General features: G+C 38.7%; 1 long non-coding RNA gene across 2 annotated transcripts in view; it reads left to right on the top strand.

Moving 5' to 3' along the window:
* Positions 1 to 24,083, top strand: part of LOC107669513 (uncharacterized) — a 40,085-nt gene extending 16,002 nt beyond the window's left edge. The window contains exons 3-5 of one of the 2 annotated variants that reach the window (XR_001631998.1): positions 3,549 to 3,638; positions 21,074 to 21,119; positions 23,553 to 24,083. This is a non-coding gene — a long non-coding RNA (uncharacterized LOC107669513). Of the gene's footprint in view, positions 1 to 3,548; positions 3,639 to 21,073; positions 21,120 to 21,545; positions 21,828 to 23,552 lie in introns of those variants that run through there. The other variant, XR_001631999.1, reaches the window with a different exon arrangement.
* The last annotated feature ends 256 nt before the right edge of the window (positions 24,084 to 24,339 follow it).

Below are 24,339 nucleotides of genomic sequence, written 5' to 3'. Positions count from 1 at the left end.
AGGAAACGAGACACTGCGTCCTCTAGGTTTCTTGCCATGCTGCGGACGCAAGCTTCAGACGAAGAAGTGAATGATGTGTGCTCCCTGCGCCTATTTATACTATAGTCACACCGGTAGTGACGTAATGGCTGTCGCCGGCCAACGAGTTGGTGTTTTTTCAATGTATGCTTCACGACGAGGCGTTCCCCATAGCGACCCCTAGAGGACGCAGTGTCTCATTCCCTACTCGGGGAATCATGGTTACATAAGTAACCTGAGACGTTTTGGTCAACGAAAATGAAGAGACATTTTAGCATAGTTTTTATTTTGTAAACCACATTTAGTCTCGTTTTTATTCGTCAACAATATTGCATTATACATTTAATTATAGTCATCGTCACATGACCAGCATTTTCGTTGCGTCTCGTCTCGTTTTCGTCACGTGATAAAGTTTCTTTGACGACGATATTTAGTCATAATTTTCGTTGACGAAGCAACGCTAAGTCACAGTTGTTTTGTGCCACATGGCTACACAAAGCATTATCCACAGCTGGACTGATGTTTTTTGGGTTCAGTTGAAATATAGAAGGCCCTGTTTCCACTTGGTATTAAGATGCGTTTTCAGTGATCCGCTCACAAGTGGTGAGCCAAGAGACATACTGTTTCCACCTGGTCTTAAAATGTATTTCAGATGTCTCTCCTGTGACCGGTTGTTTTTGGATTTCCTCGAGACACTCCCCTCTTATTCCGTCACACTCTACATAAGCTTTGTGGGAGTGCAGAGTGTGGTGTACGAGTAGGATTTACTGAACAAAACTTGTGTTATGCAAAACAAATGAAAAGGATAAAGACAGCAGCTACAATTTCGACCACAATCAGTGTGTTTTGGTACAATGTAGCAGAGTTGTAATCATGTAGCGCATTTTCTCACAACACGTCCCACAGTGATTGCATATTATGTTAGTAGGCGGTCTTTTGTGGGTTTTTGAATGTATTTGGCCACATTAACGTCAACATAAGCAATCTGGTTAAATTTCGACTTCCTCTGGAAGTGGTCAAAAGTGGACAAGATTAAAATGTTTTAGACCCAGTTTACACCTGTTTAGCATTGTCCACTTGTGATCGGATAAATGAAAATCTTAACTTCAGGTGTCTAAACAACTAGATTGTCATTGTGCAATCACAAAAATATCCTGAGTTATTCCCCATAGGTGTTTTTTAACCAATCACCGGTGTGGTTGTATGTATGTAAGATGGTGTGGGCTGCGTTTGTGAACGCTTGTATGCATGATCGTTCCTAAGTGTTTTTGTTTGTAGCTGTGTGTGTGTGTATGTGTGTGTGTGAGCTCTTGCTTCTCAGCCATCAGATGTGATGCAGACTGTCAGCTGGGGAATCATACCTGGCTCCATGCTAGAGCAGTCGGCCTTCATATATAGTCCAGTAGCCACTGATTGTCAGGACTGATGTGTTGGCAGAGGGATCCAGTGAGTGCAGACGCTGAGGGTGTGGAGAGAGGGGGTGGGGGATGGGGACGACTCAAACACTGCCAACATCAAGAGCAAAAATGGACCTTGGTTTCACTGTACTGCAGGCGATACATGTGCATGGAGTCTTAGCTTTTTAGCATAGCTGCTCAGCTTAATTAATGCTATCTGTGACGTTTTTTCTGAATGTATTGAATAATATCAGTGTGTGATATTCAAAAGATATGGGTTATACACAGTAACTTCTTTGCATAGAGTGTGCTATTATGTTATCATTTTGAAGCAGTATACATTTATGTATTGTATATGGAAACATTCAATTGTGACTTTGAGAATCCAAGAGAGAACATTGATTTATGATTGTGTGCTTTTTTTTTTTTAATAAATGTCTATTTTTCATTGGAATTTGCTTTTTGTTTCTGTCTTTTTTTACATGTGAATGTAAAAAGATTGACTCATAGAAAATAATAGCCAAACAACACTCAGCTATTAATCATGTGATTGAACCATGCTCACAATATTTATTTATTTATTTGTAATGCAGTGATAAACACATTTTAAGTCTTGTAAGGGCTTATGACATGAGAGGGGCGCAAAAAGTCTATAATAAACATATTTTAAGTCATATAAGGGGTTATGAAGTGAGAGGGGATTTAAAAGTCTTAAAAACATCTACGTTACTTGTAGGTAAATGTAATAAAATATTATTAGCCCATGTAAAAAAAAAATGCATTGCAGGATGCATTGTATAGCAGCAGCGGCTAAGTCAAAAGCTCAAGCCATACGGACACAGAGGCTTAATAAAAGCTGACAGCTGTCACTCTGCCTCTGACATGTGTCAGGAAAGGACTACCTTTATATGGACATGGCCCTACACCGCTCTTTGAGAGTTTCTGTAGATAACACACTGCAAAGGTTTACAAAAAAAAAATAAAAAATGCTTTTTTGAAACCTATATGGTTCAGAGGAGTATTCCTTACTGTGTTGTAGCATACTGAAAAACAATCTCTTAGGCTAAGGAACATGCACAAAAAAATTACATATTTCATAATACAATCTGATTAAGCTTACAGCTAATGGTATAAAAAAATATACACATTTGGCTTGAAAAGCTGCAGCCCTCCAGCAGTATATGTAGCAGATGTGTTATTTTGCATGTTTACTTCTTGCTGCACAAATCAAGAAACCATCCAAAACTTCCTGTTAAGCTGTCAACATCTGCAAACGACAAAGCTAATTACACAAAACGTGTGTGTGTATAAATGCCTAAGAAAGCATAATGTTATGCTTTGGATCAGTGCGACAGTAGAGCAGAGCAGTACAGTGTGTGTGTGTGTGTGTGTGTGTGTGTGTGTGTGTGTGAGAGAGACTCTAGGGAATGAATAGCTGCAGAGATCTCGAGCTCTGCTGGCCAGAGACATACTTTGAGGTGACAGTCATGCAGCCTCTGCCAGTATTCTCCCATACACAGGCATGGTTTGAAACAGAAAGAGTCATTTCATTTGAAAAGTCACCAGTGATGAACCCCCTCCAGGTAAATGCAATGCTGGTTACACTAGCTGGAGCAACTCATGGGCAGAGTGTCATTCTGGACATTCAGAGATCATATCCTACAAAGATGGAGGGCAGTAGACTCGATTTCATACTGGTTTAAACACTCTCCTTCACTATCATTTAAATGAACACATATTTACATATGCCATAGACACAGCAACATGACAGTACTGCTCTCACGCACACACTCATAAACACACACAGCATGTTGTTCAGTTGTATAATGTTCTGGAATGTTTTTTTTGTTTTGTTTTGTTTTTTGTGTCCAGTTTGACTTTTTTTTTTTTTTTTTAGATATGCTCACATTAAAATTCACAGACAGACAGTTTGTATGTAAAAATATTAAGTGTTTCTGCACAACACACATAAACCAAATGCCAAACCATGAAAATATAATTTATGGCACATTCTTATTTAATTTATGTCATAAACACAAGTGGATATTTGCTTGAAGTAGAGTGTAAAATAGATTTAGCATGTTTAGCGATTTAGTCAAGATTTCCTTTTTTTTTTTTTTTTTTTTGTTGCAGGGCTGAAGAAAAATGTGACCATCACTTACCCACTGGAATTGAGCAGGAGGAAACTGGCATCATTGTTATCAAATGATTAACCAACATGAAGTGAGTTCTCAGATTAATCCAGATTTAAAAATCAACCCAAGTCATAGTCCATAAATACTGTATATCTGTAATCCCTGTTATTTTATCTGACAAATTTATAGTTGCAACAAAGCATGCTGGCTTTAAAAGTCTTGATTCTCATAATTGTTGTTAGTTTTAAATCAGAAAATGCTTCATAAGCACATAAACTATATTTGGGTACTTTATTGTCTTAATTTTTCAGATGCACTTTTCAAGTTCTTTCCATTCCTTTTTAAGTTCTTTCCATTATTTTTCATTACATTATAATATGTATTCACACCCCTGACGGTACATATTTTAATTTTAATTTTACTGAATAAATTCTGAATCTGCATACCCGGAAAGCTGACTAGCAAAGTTAGCAAATATAAGAAAAAAAGAGCAGTTAGTGCTAGTGTGCATGCTATCAGTACACCATACCTGTATATCAGCAGCACACAGGCGATGCCCGGCTGTTTTATGCATACTCTGTGGGCCCTCCTTTCTTGTGCCTTGCTGTGGTGTGATTAGCGTTGGCCCTGAGGAGCTAATGAAGTCTGGTGTCTGCGTTTGCATGATTACAGTTGGCCGCGGCACAAAGGGAAGAGCCCACGAGGACAATAGATGTCACTTTACAGCATGCCAGCCCATGCTTCTGCTGTGTATCAAACATCCTTTATCACTGTGTTTTATGTGACAAGTGTGAATGCATATGGTGTTGTAAAAAATTAAATCTGTATTGGACGCTATTCAAGAGCATTTCAATATAACAAAACAAGATATAGTATGCCGAAAATATACGTTCATGCATGTCGTTGAATGGTTTAGGTTTTATTAATAATAGAAATATTTTAATTTGAGAAGTAGTTTGATTCATTGAACAATCCCCACCTCCCACAATTTACAACACTCAGTCTCTTATATAACCATATCTTTTAATGCTTTTCTATTTTTGTCTCATTTTCAAAAAGCTAGTTAGCCATTCATGACTGCAGATGATGAAGCATTTTTGCAGTCATTAAATATCCAAACATCTTCAAGTGGAGCGCATAACAGCGACGTGCAATGTGGTTGTAAACTGCATCATCCTTTCCCTCTCAGAACAAAGAATATGCGCATGGTAATGCCATGCAAATGTATGCAGATTTCAAGCAGCAAGTGGGAGGAGTTGAGAGGGGAAGCAGAGAAGAGGCTGTAGTAGAGGTTCACTGCAAATACACTGAATGTTTACATATATGTATTCTCAGGGCACATTGTTTGAAAAAATTCTTGCCAGATTTGAGGTTAAAATACATCAAAAAGTCATGCATATTAATTTAAATCCTTTGCATAAACCGTCTGACCTCTTATTATACAATCTACATATACTCTACCGCACCCACACCCACAAGATATAGGGTTTTATCTCAAATAATGATCAGCTGTATCGCCGGAGAGTTGTTCTTGGCTATAAGTTTTGCTCATCGCTGCCTCCTTTATCACCTCCTTTGGCATGTTTGACTGTGTATCATAGTTATTTTGTTCACCACAATGCTTTAAAAGTAATGATATAACATCACTGTTACATTTTCAGACTGATATATTTAAATATAAAATACATCAATGAAATAAGAAGTGTTACTTAGAGGTGTTAAATAACATAACCCAAGACAATTTATTGATAGGCTAAAAATAGAGGTATAGGGATTTCTTTAAATAAATTATTAATAAATCATTTCTTCCCCTGATGAATCTAGGTAGTGAATTTCAAGCAGATTTTTTTCAGCCTAATAAAATTTTGGGTTAAAAAGAAAAAAATGAGGTCAGTGCTTCAGCTTGATCAGAATTTATGACATTTTATAAGTGTCTCATTTGCTTTTCATTATTCCCAAAGAGAAATATTGCAAATATAAAAGCCCCTCCCCATGAACAGTCTGGAAATGGGACTTGATGATAGTCACAGCTGATTGCATTTTGTATGAAGCTGCATAATTGGCAAACACTTGTGACTGTAATATTAGTTTAGCCACTGAGCACCATTAGAAAATATATCATTAAAAATAATATAATTCAATATATGTTTATTTTCTTTCTTTCTTTCTTTCTTGTACTCCATTGTTAGATCGCATGCACACTTTTGTGTGTGCTTTCCTTCAGACGTGCGACAACCTAGCCTGGGCATAATTTGCAAGGCATGTGTAGAGCATTAATATAATTTATAAACGTGTGTGATTGGGTGTGGTTGTCCATATGCGTGTGCTTGCCACTTCTTCCATTTCCAAAAAGATCAGTGATTTGTGTGCACCGACACATGAAAGGCTGTTAAAATAATGCCCATCCCCAGACAGGAGACACAATACTGCGTTAGTCTGTGGCACACACACGTCTGGGCCTCTCCTCAGACACAATATGGCGAATGGAAAGAGAGAGAGAGGAGGGGGGTGTGAAAGCACAGACAGACACTCAGAATAATGCATAATGATGTTAACATTGCTGCATGTCTAATAGAGCAGGACCCAGCCACAGAGAGATGCACCAAGTCAGACGAGCACATGTGTGTGTATGTCTATGTGCGGCTGTGTGTGTCCATGCACTCAGCATCCTGAGATACATTAATTTGGACTCTTTATGCACGGGTGTGTTTGAATCTTTTCTTTAAGGTTATAACAACAAGCACTGGCCCAATGGCTTCAGACCATTGCAACTCTTACAAACACACGTTCATGTGTATGTCATGTGCGAGGATGCAAATAGGCACTGCAAAATGTTTTTGCAGTATTTTTATTTTGTTCACTATAGCTGTGCTTTAGCAAAGGTTGTGTCTGAGAAATGGAAAAAAAAGAATGTGTGTGTGTGTGTGCCGGAAGAGTCGCAGTGACGATATGGCTCCGTCCATCATGCACACGCATATATGAAAAAATAAATCCAAGCAGCCACAAAGCAACTCTCCTTTCCCATTTCAATACACTCTCGTTCTCTGACAAGGGCGGCTGTATCATTTTAATTGGGAGCGTAGACTGAGGTGAGATTGTCCCATTTCTATTTATTTCATTTTGTTAACCTCACATCAGGCAGAACCGCACCAATGGGACCAACTGAATTGGATATGAAAATAGACAGGAAGCATTTATCGAGGGAGAAAAAGAGTGAGAGAGAGAGACCGCCATCGTTTCCGGAGGAAGGAGGGTGAGGACGGAAAAGCTCATTTTCTGTAGCCACCCCGTGCCGTCTGCATTGCAGATCGGTGAAAATCCTGGCGAATATGATGGCGAGGCTCGGGAGAGGGTTTATGTTATCTGTGCCTTTGGTACGCTTTGTTTTTTTTTTTTCCTTTCCTTCCATATTTTTTTTCTCTGTGGTCGCCATAAAATGTCAAGTTAATTTCCTGGGTGGTGTGAGTGACGCCTCGCCATGTAACGTGTGTGTGACATGATGTGTGTGTGGTAGCTTGTGGGGGAAGAGGTTTGCAAGGAGGAGCTCATGCAATGTGCCACATTACATGCAGGTGTGTGTGTGTGTGTGTGTTTCGCTCAAATTTTGTTACTATATACAGTATGTGTGTGTGTGCGTGTGTGTGTGTGTGTGTATGCGTGTCTAAATTAGCCGTCGCTGCTACACTGTGTTAGTGGGAGCTCCAGCACCTCATTTGAATGCAGCACAATGTGAAGGATTATGGGTTGATGATTTTCCAAGAGGATTCAGACCTGAACCGTATTATAGGGTTCACAGACATCTCACAGCAAAATTAAACTCGCCACACCTAAATAAAACCAGTCTGCCTGAAAGAGAGAGTGTGTGTGTGTGTGTGTGTGTGTGTGTGTGTGTGTGTGTGTGTGTGTGTGTGAGATGGAGATATATATGTATATATATTTTCTTAATGTGTATTTATTTAAGTGCATTGCAGCAAAGAGTAATTTCCTGGAAATATTATGTTGCTTACTTTGAGAAATAAAATAGAAAAGTTATGTTTTCACATGTTTTCATGTAAAATGCCTGGTTGTAGTCTTTATATTCAACTGAAGTAGGTGTTTGATGGATAGCAAGGATTGCCAGTTATTTGACAAGCAAAAGTATAGTGAACACGCAATCCATGTTCACTGGATACACGTGGTTTTAGGTAAAAGGCTTCAAAAATGGTTATTAGTGTGGGATTTTGTGTCTTATCATTTTGCCTTTTTTCTGTGTGATGTGTGAATATAACTGTATATGTTTTCCCTCTCAATAACTCACAACTGATTATCCTTGAGACTCACTCTGTCACACAAACCATTTTAAAATAGTGTGATTTCCATACAGAACGGCCTTGATGTACAGAGCACAAGCACTCTGACAAGTCTTCATGATCCATTAAGTCTTCTCTTGTTCTTACTGTGGTGATGTTGTTTGTATCTATGATACCATATGACCGCTGCCAAGGCGTGTTGATCGGGGAATTCAAATGCGCGAATATGCGGCGTAGGTGTGTGTATGCAAGAACGTATTCTGATAGACCCTGAAAAATGTTGAAATGTGGAGGAAGGGATTAGGCATTTGTCACTCTCGCTTATGCTGATCTGTGCTTCTGCCCTACAAATGTCACATCCCATAAGTCTGAAAAATCTCACCAGCCCTGCCTAATTGCACATATTCATGATGGCGCTTTGCATATCACTTGTAGTGGATTGGGTAGCGGTGTGAGAGAGATATATGATGGTAAATGGGAGGGTGACTTCAATGCAAATTTGCACCGCAACGACAGTAAGGTGGGACCTACACACCTTTTTGTAATGCTGTTTAACTGCTACGAATGCAATTTCAATATATAGATGTATATATATTTTTTAAGAATTATTATTTTATGACATTACAAATTCATAGCATTTTATTTCATAACAAAATGGGCTTTAATAATAATAATAAATATTTTATTATACCATTATTTATTGATATTTATTATACTAAAACTATTATTATTGTTGTTGTTGTTCTTATTATTACTGTTTATTTATTTTTCCCCCTTATTTGTATCGTTGCCTCTATAGCCTTTGTAATTTTACTGATAAAACACATGAAAATCGGGGGAATGAGTGCTCTTAGGCAATAAGGGTACAGATGGGAGGAGTGTGTGTGTGTGTGTGTGTGTGTGTGTGTGTGAGAGAGAGTGGATTTTTTGTGATCACACTACAAATACGAATAGAAGATCGTGTTGGTGTAAAAAACAAATGAAAGAGACAGGAAGCAGTACCGAGAATCTCTCATCTCTAATGGCTGGATGTGAAAGTAGTTTTGAGTGGGTTGTACAGAGCAGATGTAATCAGAAGCCCTCTGATTAATTAACGGACACAGTGAGGACTTTCACTACTGCTTGGGTAAACAGCTATTGTTCTTGGCCCAAGGTTCCCAAACGGGGGTAACAATGACGATATTGTCCCTTTACCCCTCATTAGGGGCAGTGTGAGGGGAAACTTGGAGTGTGTGTGTGTTTGCAATCACTCTCCCATGATCCCATTACTGCTTCCTGGTCCTGGCTCCTATCACATCTTTCGTGCCAGTTGCAGAGAGAGAAAGAGAGCAAGCCTGTCATAGCATCTTCACATCAAAACCTCCTATCGGAGAAAGAGGGGAAGGGGGATGCGGAGAGGAAACGAAAGAAAGAGTGTGTTGTGTTTGGACTTCATTAGCATAGAGGAAGAGGTGCACAATGGAGGATTTTACATCCTTGTTAGTGAGAAGCAATCAATTAGCAGGGCCAGACTGACCCTGGCAGAGCACTGTGGGGTCTTTGAGTGAAATTTCTCTCTCCCTGATAAATAAATGTCGTCATTTCCACACAAAAAAAACGGAATCTGTCACTGCATTCAAATGCTTGATTGGACTCTCAGCAGCAAGTGACAGGTTTTGCCCATTGTGTGTGTGCTTGTTTGTGTGTGTGTGTGTGTGTGTGTGACACAGAGAGAGGTAGAAAGTCCTTACATGATTGTCAAAGGCACAAAACATACCTTAGTGTAAATATACCTTAGTCAAAATATAGCTTAGTGTAAAGGAAGTGTATAGAAACACAAAGACAGATTTGTCTGTCATCAGATCCTCTCAGAGCTTGTTTTGTTGTTATTTTCTCTTCCTCTCTCAACTCTGTTTACTTCATATCAAATATATCTGATACCTGGAATTTGTTAAATCACGTCACATATTAGAAGTAGCACACAAGAATGCCCTCGAAATTGTGAAGGCACCCAATGCCCCGTTTCAGCTCCTGGTAGTGATGGCTTTTACAAAATAAAAGTAGCAGAAAGGTCTGCAGCAGACAATGACAATTGCATATAAAATTGTAGATCCCTCCACCCCACCCCAACAAACGAATCCTCATCTGTGATTCTTATTCACTGTTATCCCAGACTCCCCTGATGTTTTTCTGCACCTGGGAAATTGTGCTGATAATGGCTGCAATCTGTATCCAAAAGGCAGGGGACATTTCCTCTCCAGCAACCTGCCATGACTTCTGTCTAGAATCTCTAATTGAGCGGCATCAGTCAATTAATTACTCTGATGTAAAATTATTTGTCAAACTGATGACTTTTTCAATGAAAATTGTAAAGCTTAAATAATATTTTTTTAAGGATTGTGTAATAATTGCATTTCAAGTTTGAAACGTGTGTTGAAACAAAAATGATAGTTTGCTTTTTTTGTAATTCTGGCATTATAATAATACTAAACTGTGTTATTATTATGATTCTTAATATTAATAATGCAGAGACTACGAATGTCAGTCAAATATTGCACACACTGAGCAAATTAATAACAAAAAAAAAATTGCACAGATTTGTTTATAAACGCGAATATGGTTGTGGTGGTTTATTTATAATATTTCAGTGTGTGAGTAATGCAGCCTTGAGATTTCTTGCTGATTTGGTCTGCCTTCCCTAAATGCTTCAAGAACGTCACTTTTGATTGGCTCAGGGTTTACATGCCAAAACAGCATAATTTTCAGCGGGGCACAAATCTTCATCTTTGTATTTCTCATTTTCCCCTTCTCACAGACGTCTTGTCTTCTTGTTTTGAGACATCACAGGTAAATTTTATTCACTGATTTTTATCTAAAGCTGCGCACAACTACTTCTGCCACTACCGTGGGCACCGCAATCCCAGCAAACTCCTCAGGACAACAAGGACATGTTCTAAATTTAAGGCCTTCGTTTCAAACCTCTTTATTTTCTCCACATCATCACATGCGAGTTATATCCAAATCGAAGACTTGCGGATTTGTCACCGGGGCATCTGCTGTTAAGCTGTTGGCCCCTGCCAACTCGTCCCTTAAATGTCTGTCAAACACCTCACACACACCCATGTATTTTCTAAAATGCCATGTGCTTCCTCCGAATCCTCCTCCTCTGCTCCTTCCTGCACTCGTTCGGCATAACCATTATGTTTTAAAAAGAAGCCCAGGTACATTATCGTCCCTTTATTCAATTCTAATACAGAGTGTCCGTCGCAGCGTCCTCCGATCTGCAAATCCGCGCCCAGGGTCTTTGTGGCAGCCTCATTTGCATAGAGACTGCTGTTCGCTTGGCTCTCCCTTAATGGCATATTAACGTGGCAACATAATGTTGTAAGCAAGGGAATAATTAATGACGACCCGGTGACATGGGTACTCGCTACAGAGGCGGGCAGCAGTGCTCGGGTGGCATTCTTTAGAAAGCTTTAGCCAACATTAGGCAGAAATTCAAGGCACCTTGATGTGTAGAGAGGAACAAAGGGATACGGAAAGAAAGAAAGCACATAAATGTGTGATGATGGATGGATGGATGGGCATGGGCACAGTCACGTCTAAGGATGTAGGGCTTCCGTATATTCTGAAAGTCAGCGCCAGCAAGAAAGGAAAGATCTGAATACGATTGACACTCTAATAGAGGTGGTTTGTATTGCAGCTAGGGCTATGCACACACACTGTGTGTGTGTGTGTGTGTGTGTGTGTGTGTGTGTGTGTGTGTGTGTGTGTGTCTCTGTGTATTGATGGGGAGGGGGGTTGAACATGCTCCCAGTTGAAAGTTGAAATCTTCAATATTTAATACAGTGGGAAAGAAAGAGGGTGTGTGTGTGGGGCACGGGTGCGGCTGTAATGATTATTTGTGACAGAATACTGTGTGTGTGGGATCAGTCAGCTGAATGTAGGGCAATGTCAGAAAGCCTTTCTGCCTTCTGTGGGTGCCGCTGAGAAGTGAAAGGGTGGGGGTGCGTGCAGACCCTCGCTGCAACTAAGGAATACCCTGTGTCAGTGCACTTTTCCCTCTTTTCTTTTCATGTTGGTGGTTGTTATTTGAGAAAATGGCATGCGCTGTGATAAAATATGAGATATCTTGCATTGCTTCAATGCAACACAAACAAAAAAAGAAGACAAATACATTAACAGCTATCTCTCATTCTCATGACATGTTGCAATGAATACTTCTAATAGTCCAAATCTAATAATAACTGGTTGCAGGGTCGCATATTAAGACTCGCCAAGTGGCAAATACAATTACAATTAAAGCTGCAAGCAGCGTTGAAAGGGCCCTCGTACCCGGGCTTGCCACCACCCTGTGGATTTAAGAAAACAGGGAACGGTGGGCAATATGCATTTAAAGTGGTAAATATGTAGGAAAATGTCAAAGTCATTTATAAGTGCCAAACTTCCTGCTGCCAGCTGGTGGTGTTATGACTATAATGGAATATTGGCATGTATATGTCTTCAGGCCAGGTCTCTTATCAAACATGTGAAGTTTGGGGCAGATCGGACATTGTATGGCTGAGTTACAACGACTTCCTTTTCCATGGCGAAACATCGAACTTTGTCAGACCACAAAACGACACAAAATTTGCCAAAAAAATTTGAAATAACTGACTTCCTGTTGGGTTTCGGATTTTGCCCCAAGAGACTTTTTTGTAGGTATTGGTGTGTTGCATGTGTCTACCAAATTTCGTACAAACCTACTGTATAGCAGACGTAAATTTTCACCACTTCTGGCGTGTGTGCAAATTTTCATGGTTTTCAAGCATGTATATGCCCTCAAAAATGCAGTTCATTTTGGATAATAATAATAATAATAAACATAATAATAAAAGCTCTGGCCCTAAATAGAATTTAGCACATAAATGGAACACTCACCAGTGGCTGGTAACTGTAAAGAAATCCAACATACAATGTATGATTTACTTGTTTAGCAAATGGCTGCAATATAACAAAGAGTGAAAAATTTAAGGGGGTCTGAATACTTTCCGTACCCACTGTATATGCTACCATTCAAAAGTTTGAGGGCAATATTTTTTTTATCTATAGAAATTAAAACTTTTATTCAGTAAGGATGCATTGAATTGATCAAAAGTGACACTGGAGAAAATATTTTTATTTCAAATAATTGCTGTTGTTTTAAAGAAATAATAAACTAAGAATTTTAAATGTGTCATAAACTACAAATATATTAAGCATTTAATATAAGCAACTGTGAAATATGAAAGTACTAAAACTCTTTTCAACATTTGATAATAATAAATAATGTTACTTGAGCACCAAATGAGCATAATGATTTCTGAAGGATCATGTAACTGAAAACTTCTGAAAATTCAGCTTTGCCATCACAGGAATAAATTACATTTTAAAATATATTAAAATAGAAAACCGTTATTTTAAATTAATAACAGACTTAACATAGCAGACTACTTTCGAAAACATAAAAAAATCTTCCTAACCCCAAACTTTTGAACAGTAGTGTATATATTAAATTACCATAATAATTGTATTAGAAATTATGTAAAATGCTGTTCCCACTACCTTACTTTTGAACCTGGGCAGGTTCTATCGTTTCTCTCTATCATTACCTTCATATTTTTTGTAGTAACTTAGCTTCATCAAAGAACACGTTTATTATAAAAGAACTAGTGAAATATTCTGATATTTGTTATACATATATAGGTTCTTCACATCGGCTTATCTGTTAAAAGAGGAAAAGTGAAGCCTTTTTATGTTTTTTGAAGTATACCGGTACACAGACGGTTCTCTAAGGAACAATAGAAATGCATTTAATCTACACTGGCATCAGGCTGCAAAACCCTTTTGCAATCTGCATTCTTTAAAGAGTATGAATATGAATAACACACAACAGGGCATATAACAGGCACATAACACAGTGTTTTACGCCCATAAGAGAGAGGAGAGTGTTGTATTGCAGGGATAGAGGGCAGGGACACAGATCCAAAAGGCTTCCAAAGCACAAGGACTCACACAGCAACCATGGGAATGAAGGCTACTGGGGTTCAAGGTCAATGCTAGAATGGCCTGCAGTTGCATTGTCTGTTTTGCCCTCACACATATTACTCACACACATATGAAAACATACACATTAGCACACCACTACCAACAGAAGTCACCGGCACCCCCACAAGTGCAGGTCTGTTTGTGTGCGACACAAAACCAACAAAAGTAGCAGCTCTGTGTGTATGTATGTGCATGTGTGTGGGCACATTCACATGTGCAAACTTACTCGTCCTATAGAAACAACAGCTGTACATATACACAGAGGATAAATATCCCAAAGCTTTGTTTGTCTGTCCAGACAAGCTCGGAGCTAGCTGGCCAGCAAGCTGTGAGAAATGATCTAAGACCCAGTGAAAAGAAAGACTCTGGCCAAAGCTGAGGAGAGAGTCTGTGATTAGCTCCTTTGTTGGAGGTCTTTTGAGCTTCGTTGGCTACAAAGAAAGGCCATCTAATGAATCCATCCAAGCTTGGCCCAAACTTTGTATGGACGACAAACTAAGTTATGGTGGTCTCCCTGTGCACCGCCACACAGCATAATGATACAGAACGTTTGCACATATGGTCCCCTGATTTCGGGACCCCACGTAAGCACTTTCTCGTATGCCTGGTTATCCGTCTGCTTCAAGACACCAGGGGGGTTTACCGAGCCAGGGGGACGAGACTATTGGGCCTGTATGAAAATGCTACCATTTTTTTATTTGTTTGTTCATTCATTCATTACAAATTATACTGGTATAAATTATATTGTGAGTTTGAGAATGTCTTAGGGGCCATTCACACAGAACGTGAGAGAGGATGGTGAAATAAAAAGAAAACGCAAGGTCTAGAGATGCATTTTTTAAAGAAAATTTGAATTTCTTTTAACTTGAGTGTTGTGTTTTCAGAATGCAATGTCATGTGTGAGATGCTGCAAGCGCAGTGGTCCCATATGTTCATCTGGAACATGTTTTCATAGAAAAACAATGCAAAAGCAGTGCAGTGGAAGTGTCTCTCTTTCGCTTAAATGATAGCAGCACTCAAGATTCATGAACTCTACAAGTTTGTGTCAAGCCTGATGATCATGTCCTCCATCATGATTTGAGAAGAAGCTTGAAACATGTATTTATTTTATTAGTGGCCAGGTTTAAACTAGAGTTTGACTCAGATTTTGAAAATTATCTCTGACTTTTGGAACCCCACTTGTATGTTCAGTGAATCTTTATGCTGGTAACATTTTGGTGGGCACAGAATAAAGAAAGTCATACAGGTTTGCAATGGCATGAGGGGGAGTAAATTTGGAAATGACAACATTTTTGGTGAATTTTGGGTGAACTATTCCTTTGAGGACCAAATAAAAAAAGCTTTCAAATTGTGCCATCCTTTCTGTGTCTTTAATCAGGTCCCCATTCAACTGTGAGGAGAGATACTTAGTTCACTTAGTTGGCCTGTTCATCAAGATGTCCTCTCTGTAAGGACAAGGGGGTCCAAGACTCTCTGTGGTTTGAATCTTTTTGTTTCCATCAGTCTGGGAATGTCCCAGCAATGTTGTCCTTGTCCCACTGCCCAGGGCCCCGTAACTGAGCCCGGCCGATGAGAATGGACCCACTTTGTTGCTACACAGCAGGCTCGGGCAGTACCTATTCTGCTCCCCAAACTGTCATGCATAACAACTTTATTGTTGACTCAGATGGGAGCTGAAAGCAAAGAATAGGGCAAGGGAATGAAAGATGAGGGGGAGTGGGAGAAATCTTCTCTTCAAGCACAAATGAAAAATTGTAAACTGAGCTCAAGATTTACAAATCTAGATTTGAGATATTGTCACATCACTGTGGTCAACTTAGTATAAAACTGCAGCTCTGTCTAATTGGGTTTTGCTATTCTATAATATATAATATTAATATATGACCTAGTATTAGATAGCTAGCTAGCTAGATAGATAGATAGATAGATAGATAGATAATTTGGTTTTATTAAAATCATTCAAATCTTTCTTCAAATCACTAACAGCGAAGGTAGTAGTGACCTGTCAACTGTCATAGTTATTGTACGTAACATGGGTACATGTAAAGTAGGTGATATGTCAAGTTCAAGTCTAGTTTCAAGTTTAGTGTAGACGTTGAACCTCCCTGAAAGAGTGAAAATCACTCGACTCAGCCAGCCAAAATACACTATGGACTTCTATGGATAAACTTCATCTACATTCCCTCAGTTTGACCTGTAGGGAGCTCTTCCTTTAGAGTTTTTTTTTTTTTTTGGATGAACATCATGGTGTTGTACTATTCAGAGGATTTAGAGCCAGAATTAAAAATCCTCACCATGAGGTCATTATCTGTGTTGAGGAAGGAGCTGAAAAGACCAGCTTAGGCTAGTCTGAATTTTTCAACTTGGGTATTTAAACTAGCTGTTTTTAAGTCTGGTAGGTACACCAACATACCAGCAACCCCTGTTGAGAACTAGCAGACTCAAAATGTACATATTAATCATTTCTGATTTCCAACTTTCTGAAGTAACAAAGAAACACATATAGTATGCATTAGTATAGAAAAGGTAAAAGTTAATTGTGTGCGAGAGGGGGCATAGGAACCGAGGGGAGTGGTCTGTCCAGGCTACAGGCTCGAGAGAAGAAGTAGCCAATAGCTGAGAAACTCAACAAAAGGCCGTCTCTATCCATTGTGCTAGTGCTGGATTTCCCACGAGAGGCCCGTCTGCTTGAAAAGGGGAGTGTATCAGTTTCTCCTGACATGGATGTTTATTCATTCTGTGGCCAACTGCACCGCCAGCTCAAAAGGATTCACCTTACCGTTTTGATGTGTATGAACACACACACTTTTTAGGGGGAGATAGGTGAAAAAGAAAAACACTGGCACATGGAGAGACTAGTGTGAGCTGTGTGAATAGGCATGTCCGCCCTCACAGTGACAGTGTTTGTGACAGTATCATGGTTGCTTGTCTGGACTTAGCTTTTGGTGTGAAGTGAGCCACCATTTTGTAGTGCAGGATTTCAGAATCCTGCTAGAAGTAAACCTTTACTGCTGCTATAAGATTAGTTTGAGCATTTCTTTCGTTGGTGTTGGACATTTGGGTAACCAGTATTCTAGTAAACAGTCTTTGAGAGACATTAAGAAACAATTTTTCCATTACATCTGTTCATTACTTGTAGCCCAGACATCCACTGGTTTCTAGGGAGGAGACAAGTGGACCATTGACTACTAAATTGTTTGTAGTTAGCAGTGTTGCAGCAGCAGGTTCAGATTAAGATATAATTATGATTATACCCTTAGTGATAGTCAGTTATTTGTGAGTTGTTAAATATGTATGGATTTTGGACTTTCTAATCATGCCAATTTTCTACATGTAACATTTAATTGCATTGAATAGCAAAATAGTGTTTTACAAAATATCAAAATAGTGTCAAACCATTTCTGATGACAACTTACCAACTTCCTGTAAACTGTTGATTTAAAAAATCCAATTCATTCAAGATATGCAATGTATTCAACATTTCCTTGGAAGCAAACCCATGACTTTGAGGTTGCTAGCATCATGTGAGGTACAGGGACTTGAGGGACCTGACAAAAGGCCAAAATCTGCTAGTTATTATTGACAGAAATTTTCTTCTAATCAGATTTGTCAGACTGTTCTTTAATCCGCATAGGCTAACAGTGCTTCCTTTAGTAAAGATCATATTTCTTCAAGGGGACTGTCCAATTCAATGGACTAGTTGTTTTGGGTAAAACATCTTCCAGTTGAGTTTTTGTTGGTAGAGGAGAAGGGTAAAATAAGGATATACTAAGTTCTCATTCTCTATTCACTTACAGAATGTGTGAATTATTTTAGAGTATTATTAGAACTGAAGTCCCATGACTATGTAAGCAAACATCTCGGTTTGGCTTTGTGTGGCGGGTAACTTACTAACTGGCATTAGGCTATGGAGTTGAAAGGGTCCAGCTTTTATTCCCCAGTTAACAATATTCAGGAACAGGGCACATGTAAAGTATCACTTTATTCCCACTCTACATACTCTTGGATCTTATTAGCCGATAAGTCTAGACAATTCCCTTATTTCTTTAGCCATCCAGGTTTAACAGCTTTAGACTCTGAGGTAGATAAGTCAAAACAAAGTTGGCAAACTGAAACCATCTCATTTCTGGAGCACCATTATCGTCTAAAATATCTCAACACTCAGCTTCTCCTCTCCCTCTTGACCCTTTGTGAGACAATCGGAACCTGTGGACCCGGTTGCCATGTTCAGTCTTGGTTTCAATGGCTCCATTGTTGTGTTGTAACTAGACGCCAGATCTTGTTGTTTGATCCACTCTTCTGAAAACTTTTCTCTTCCTTTTTGTTAACCACTGGATCAGCTGAGAAGGTCAAGGAACATTGTCTTTTGTTGTGCAGTCTCTTCCTGTATCTTCTCCTTTTTGGGAAAAAAGAAAAAGTGGTTTGGTATGAATTGCATTTAAAACGTTAAATAATTTTTCCACTTGACTAAGTTGTCTGTTCTCTGCAGCTCTTAAAGTGGTTGGTAGGTTGGCCATTATTACCATGCTAGTTTGTTGAAGCCTATCCACATATTTGTCCTGGAGTTGCTTGGCCGGCAAAATCATGGTCTTTAGCGTGAAAGCATAGAGGCCGCTGTCTCTCAGCCTGAGTGCTAGCAAACTGTCAGAAATCACATTTTAGTGGCTTGTTCAGGTCACGCTGAGAGAGCAGCCTCTTGTTCCTTACTGTCTCTTTCTTTCTTTCTTTCACTTTCCTTTTTCTTTCTTTCTTCTCCGTTTTGCTGCCCACATTTGCCAGCGTAAATGATAATAATGCATACTTTATTCTATTTTGACCTCTTTGTATTTTTATTTTATTTTATTAGACTTCTACTGATAAATGGTCATGAATTTATCCATATCAGCTGATTTGTTTATAGTAAAGCTTATCATTCTGTTGGTGGTAAACAAGAGCTAGATTACATCCTTCCTTTAGGAAAGCATTGCTATCAGTAAAAGCATCCACCAGCATAAGGGAAGACAGACATGCAGACACCATCATCACATTATACAAGATCTTATTGTCTGGCCGGCTGCTTTGCCTTGCGTGGCATGATTTGTGGAAGCCATCTGTGCTCAGCCTCTTTTGAAATGTGAGAAAGAACATATGCATTTGCATGAGAATAATTGACACTTCAAATTAGCCCTCCAATCACAAAGGTTTATTTTTAGTGTATGGGTAAGTAGAGGCTCTTCCATTCTGGGGAGAGAAATTATGATAAGAGATGAAGATACTAGGAAATCAAACCTGCAATAATATTTATTATTATTATTATTATTGTTGTTGTTGTTGATGTTATTATAATATACTAAATCGTTAAATAATAAATAAATAAATATGTAAAAATAAATAATGCATACAAATACATTTCCTTTATTTACAATAAAGAATGATTATATATAATGTATAATGTATATCGCCATGAATATAGCCGAGGTAGCTCGCATGGTGTTAAATCATAAACAAACAAACATATACAGTATAATGTATATAAATAATGTTAGATGTTGTTTAAAAATATTGTTTAATAATATAGCAATATACAGTGGGTACGGAAAGTATTCAGACCCCCTTCAAATGTCAACAATTCTGTGTTTTTCTGTCAATATGGGGTGCTGTGTGTACATTAATGAGGAAAAAAAATTAACTTAAATGATTTTAGCAAATGGCTGCAATATAACAAAGAGTGAAAAATTTAAGGGGGTCTGAATACTTTCCGTACCCACTGTATATTCCACTTCTGTAACTGATTATAGCCAAGTTGAGACAGTGTTCTGTAGAGTAATGATTTAAAACATTGAGCAGACTGATTAATTTTAATATAAACATCAGACAGCGTTTGTAGATCACATGTGCTGGAGTGTGTGTGTTTCAGTATGTTTGTGGACTCACATACTTGCTCTGTAAGTGGATGTGGTAGTGCATATGTAATGTTGTAGTGGAGAGAGAAAAACTGAACAAGCACACTGTTACATTATTGATAACAGTTAATGAAATTAATCCATTTCTAGATGAACAGAGGGATAAACTGTACATGTCCCTGGATACCCAGAAAAGCACACAGAGATCTATACACACACAGAAAATATTTCATGGATAAATATGAACTACCTAATATCTAATTAGAGTGTCAAAACTGAGAAGATTTATGAAATTGATAAAAGTTGGAAAATATTGCACCACATTGGTGAATAGGTTTTCACACAGTGCTAAATGCATTTATCTAGATTTAGCAGTTTCTGAAAGGCCCTACGACAGGGCTGTCCCTGCTCCATTGGGTTAGCCATTGGAAGACAGGGTTGGTTTTGCCCACTCTTAGATGGCCATGAATTCATTTGCACACATATGAAAAGAGAGGAGCCCCTGGCGAAGAGATATTCGTGCTGTCTGGTGTCAGATACCAAGATGGGGGTGTGTTTGTGTGTACATGGATGCTCAGCCTCACCCATCTTGCCTGGTGGAAGAGCATAGGTTTATCCTGGTCTCCATGGCAACACTACAGGATGCCAGGGCCGTACCAAAGCGTGGGTACCCAGGGCAAAGCGCTTGATTCGGCGGGACAAGAAAAGAGAGTGATTATGTGCATTAGTTGCATTAAATAGTAGTAGGATAAACATTTCAAGGTTGAATGGAGAAACGTCCTGGTCAGGGACGATATTTGTTTAGCATTTTTATATTCCTATGACCTGTAGTCACACATTTATTTATTCTCACATCAACACAAGAAAGCACTGACTTTCACACAACGTGAGACTCAACTAAACCACAGGCTTCTCCAGGTTATGATTCGCCTTCAAACACCGAGGCAGATATGTGGAGCATATATTTTTAACCTGAGCCAAATGTGCTTTTTGCAGAGGGGTTAAAAGGGCGAATTAAAAATTCTGTAAATTATTTATAATAGCTGAAACTCTTTTAGTGTTCCTCTGTTGGGTTGGTAGTGAGACTGTGCACTGGAATGTCCTTTACTTATACATTGTCAGATATGTGGTGAGGAGGTGCTTTTATCTACACCAACAAAAGAGCTGTAGGTGGAGGAAGAAGTAGGTCACGTCATTTACTTTAGGTCAGGAAGGAGCAGAGAGATTTTGACGGGTTTAACTAGACATATAGAAGCAGTTCATTCAAACATGATACTAATTATTGTGTTTTTTTTCTTCCCTTCTAGTGATGCTTCTGAGGAAGTGCGTTGCTCTTTGAAGTGAGGAAGGAAGGTTAGTAGATTGTTCCGTTATTTATGTCACATAAAATGAGGGGTCATGTCTGAGGTTAAGAAGTGGTCACAGAGGGACAAAAACAATTCACCAGTTAAAGCTGGTAGAGGTGAATCAAAGAAAAAAGTAAAAATCACTCGTTTGCACTCTTTAAAACCCTTTGACAAGGAAGCAAAGACATGAAGAACCAAAGCTCCTGGTTTGCTGGTTAACTTTCAGCCTGGCCAAGCTGGTGTTTCCCAAAGTGAGGTTTATGAGTGAACTGCAAGAGCTTTGTGAGAGAAAAAGTACTTATTACTGTCCCTTTTATCAGTAGTATTTAGTGATCAGGTCAAGTTTTTGAGTATTTAGCGCACACAGACACTTCATTTAATATGTAGGTGATCGTTTTTGAGATCTATAGATGGTGTTGCTCTTTTCATTCAGGTCAGCAGTGTGGTTGAATCAAGCAGGAGTGGTTAACGCACACTGGATTGAGTCGCAGGGTTCAGTTCTGGAAAGAGTGGCTCAAGCACCTCTTTCATTGCTGAGAGAAATAATGTGCGGTCGGAGAATAATCTGACACAGATAGGGTGATGAATTCTGCAGAGTCAGTAAAAGCAAAGTGATGCTGAAAAACACATCTGTGCCGATCTTGGACCACACTTCAAAGGCACATGCTTCTCCTGAGGCAGCTGTATGTAGCAAGCACTTTTAATTTATTCCTCTGGGCTGAAGTACTTTTTGTTGTTGTCTTGATTTTTGTATTTAATTATTTACTTTCTGGGACAAGAGATTTAGAATGGAGATGGCTGGATGAGACAAATCTAACAAGCCACTGAAGAAAGTGCTGGCAACATGACCGTAAGCGATGTCCGCGATATACAGCTAACAGTATATGCACTGGCATAAAGGTCCTCTCCTCTCATGCTTGTTATCGCCTTCTAAGGTTTTAAGAAATATAATACTGTAATAACCAAAGAGAGAGAGAAAGCTATAGGGGGTAAGTGGAATCGGATAAGTTATTCTCTTGCCCAACAGTAAACAAGAAATAATGAGGGGAGACAGAAACACAGACCCTCCCAGACCTGTGTTCTTCACAACAAGAAAAAAACACACTCTTATCAGGTTATAAGGAGACGTGTAAGCAAAAACCATGTGAGAGGATGAGGAGGAACAAAGGTGAAGACAAGAACGTATCGGACACTCTATTGTTTTCCTCTTTGTTAGCGAACAGTACATGAAGATTTTTGAGAACTTGGCGATCTTTTTGTCAGTCATGTACTGTACCTTGAAAATGGCTTAGACTCGAAGTGATTCTCCTGATTCATGTTTCATAATGAGGCACGGTTTAGTTTCCTTTTGTTGAAGAATCGAAGGCCTGTTGAGAAGTCGAACTCCTGGTCGGTGGAAGGAGTTGTGGAAGTGAGAAGTGTCCATTTCTTCTAAGATGATGTTTCAGGATGTGAGTCAGATCTCAAAGGCAATGAAATTTAAAGCATCATTTCATCTTTGTGCATGCATTGTGCTGGTTTGTTTTTATTGCCAACTTGAAACACAGAAACAGGGAAAACAATGGGCCCACAATGGCGCCTGAGTGAAGAAGTGCCTACGATGAGGTTTCATTTCAGACGAAAGATCTTGAGAGCAGCAGTCAGAGGGCCATCCCGGGTCTATTAGCGCCAAACCATTTCAGAATTCAACTTATGAATGTGCACTTAAAGTCTGACAGGGCAATAGAGACAGTTCGTTTTGCTACAATCCTCTATTTTTTATTTCTCATTGATCTGTTCTCCTCAAACTGTACAGTTGGATTAAGTGTGCATCTATATTAAAGAGGTATAATAATACATTGTAAGCCTGCCGACAGACAGCCTGGAATATTGGGAATGTCAGAATCCCTCCTAGTACTAGACAACTTTTAATAAAACTGGCAAGCTGTGTGGACAACTTTGTGATGCTTATGAGGACTCTTCCCTTGTGCCTTGTTGTTGCAGAACTAATTGTATGTATAGTAAAGTTGAGCATAATTATTAAAGTAATTGAGAAAAGTAACTTTCTCGTCTGAAATAATAATGCTTAATTTTGTTTATTCTGAAAATGAATAATACATTTAACTTATTGAACACTGGTTCAGTTAAAAACACTGATAACGCCTGGCCTTTCATGGTTTAAATAAAATAGCATTGTACAAACATAAGAAAGTATAAAAGTACAAGATAACAAGTGCAAAACTAATAACATTAGTTCTAATGACATGAATGCAAAGCAAGACTCCGCATAATTTTTTGTAAAGGCATTAAAACAACTGTGATTCAGTGTGTCATTTTTACGGAATTGAATGCAATTTTAACTTTAAACTCCTCATGTTTAGTAATGTTTAATGTAACATTTCTGTGTGTAATGTAGGTCTAAATGACTACCTGTTCTAAAGTGTTCTTCTCTCTGCTGCAGGTTGAGAGAGCTCTCTCCAGCACATGCCTCCCTCATTAGTGTCCAGCAGCTGAAGACTCGAGGTCACAAACCCAATGAACTGCCCATTTCATTCAGCTTTGCCGACATGGAAAGATGACCACTGTGACCTAATGTTGCAGTATGGTCTGACAGCACATTGTACACAACATACAAAGTAGCTTGAATAACCCTTGAATCTTGTGTGGAGTGCATTATTTTTTATGAAATTGCTGTAGTGTCCAACTTTTCAGCATGCTTGTAGATTTTATTCATTCCATAAATTGTGCATTTTTCTAAAAAAAAAAAAAAGGGAACAGGTCTTGTGATTTATTTGCTGAACTGTGGGTGATGAAATATTTAATATCCTGGGTATTAAAATGATCAGTCTCGGATCTATTGAGAGGGTTGACATGGTTGAATCAGAACCACACTAAGGAACTGCTGCACAGGGAATTATTGCTTCAGTCTGAACATGTCACCTCTACAATATTTCTATGATTATAATGTACAATTATCCTTTTTTTTTTCGTTCTCGGATCTAAGTTTTCTCTAGCTTGTCATTGTTAAAAGATTTAAAGTACACAATATGAAAGAACAATAAAGTCTAGACTCAATGTCATTGCTTGGATTTGATTTATACACTTAAGTATTTCACATGCATAATGCAAAGTAGAGCTCTCACACTTACTGTACACATAATGTGACTAAGGTAAAATGAGCAAGATAAAATTTCATGTTTTAATGCCCCAGAAAAGCTGGTTGGCTGTTTTCTCTGAATTGCATCAGG

This window comes from Sinocyclocheilus anshuiensis, unplaced genomic scaffold (assembly GCF_001515605.1).
Source record: "Sinocyclocheilus anshuiensis isolate Anshui unplaced genomic scaffold, SAMN03320099.WGS_v1.1 scaffold356, whole genome shotgun sequence".
Taxonomy (NCBI): domain Eukaryota; kingdom Metazoa; phylum Chordata; class Actinopteri; order Cypriniformes; family Cyprinidae; genus Sinocyclocheilus; species Sinocyclocheilus anshuiensis.
Note: the sequence above shows the minus strand (reverse complement) of the source record. Positions and strands in the feature narration are given on the sequence as shown.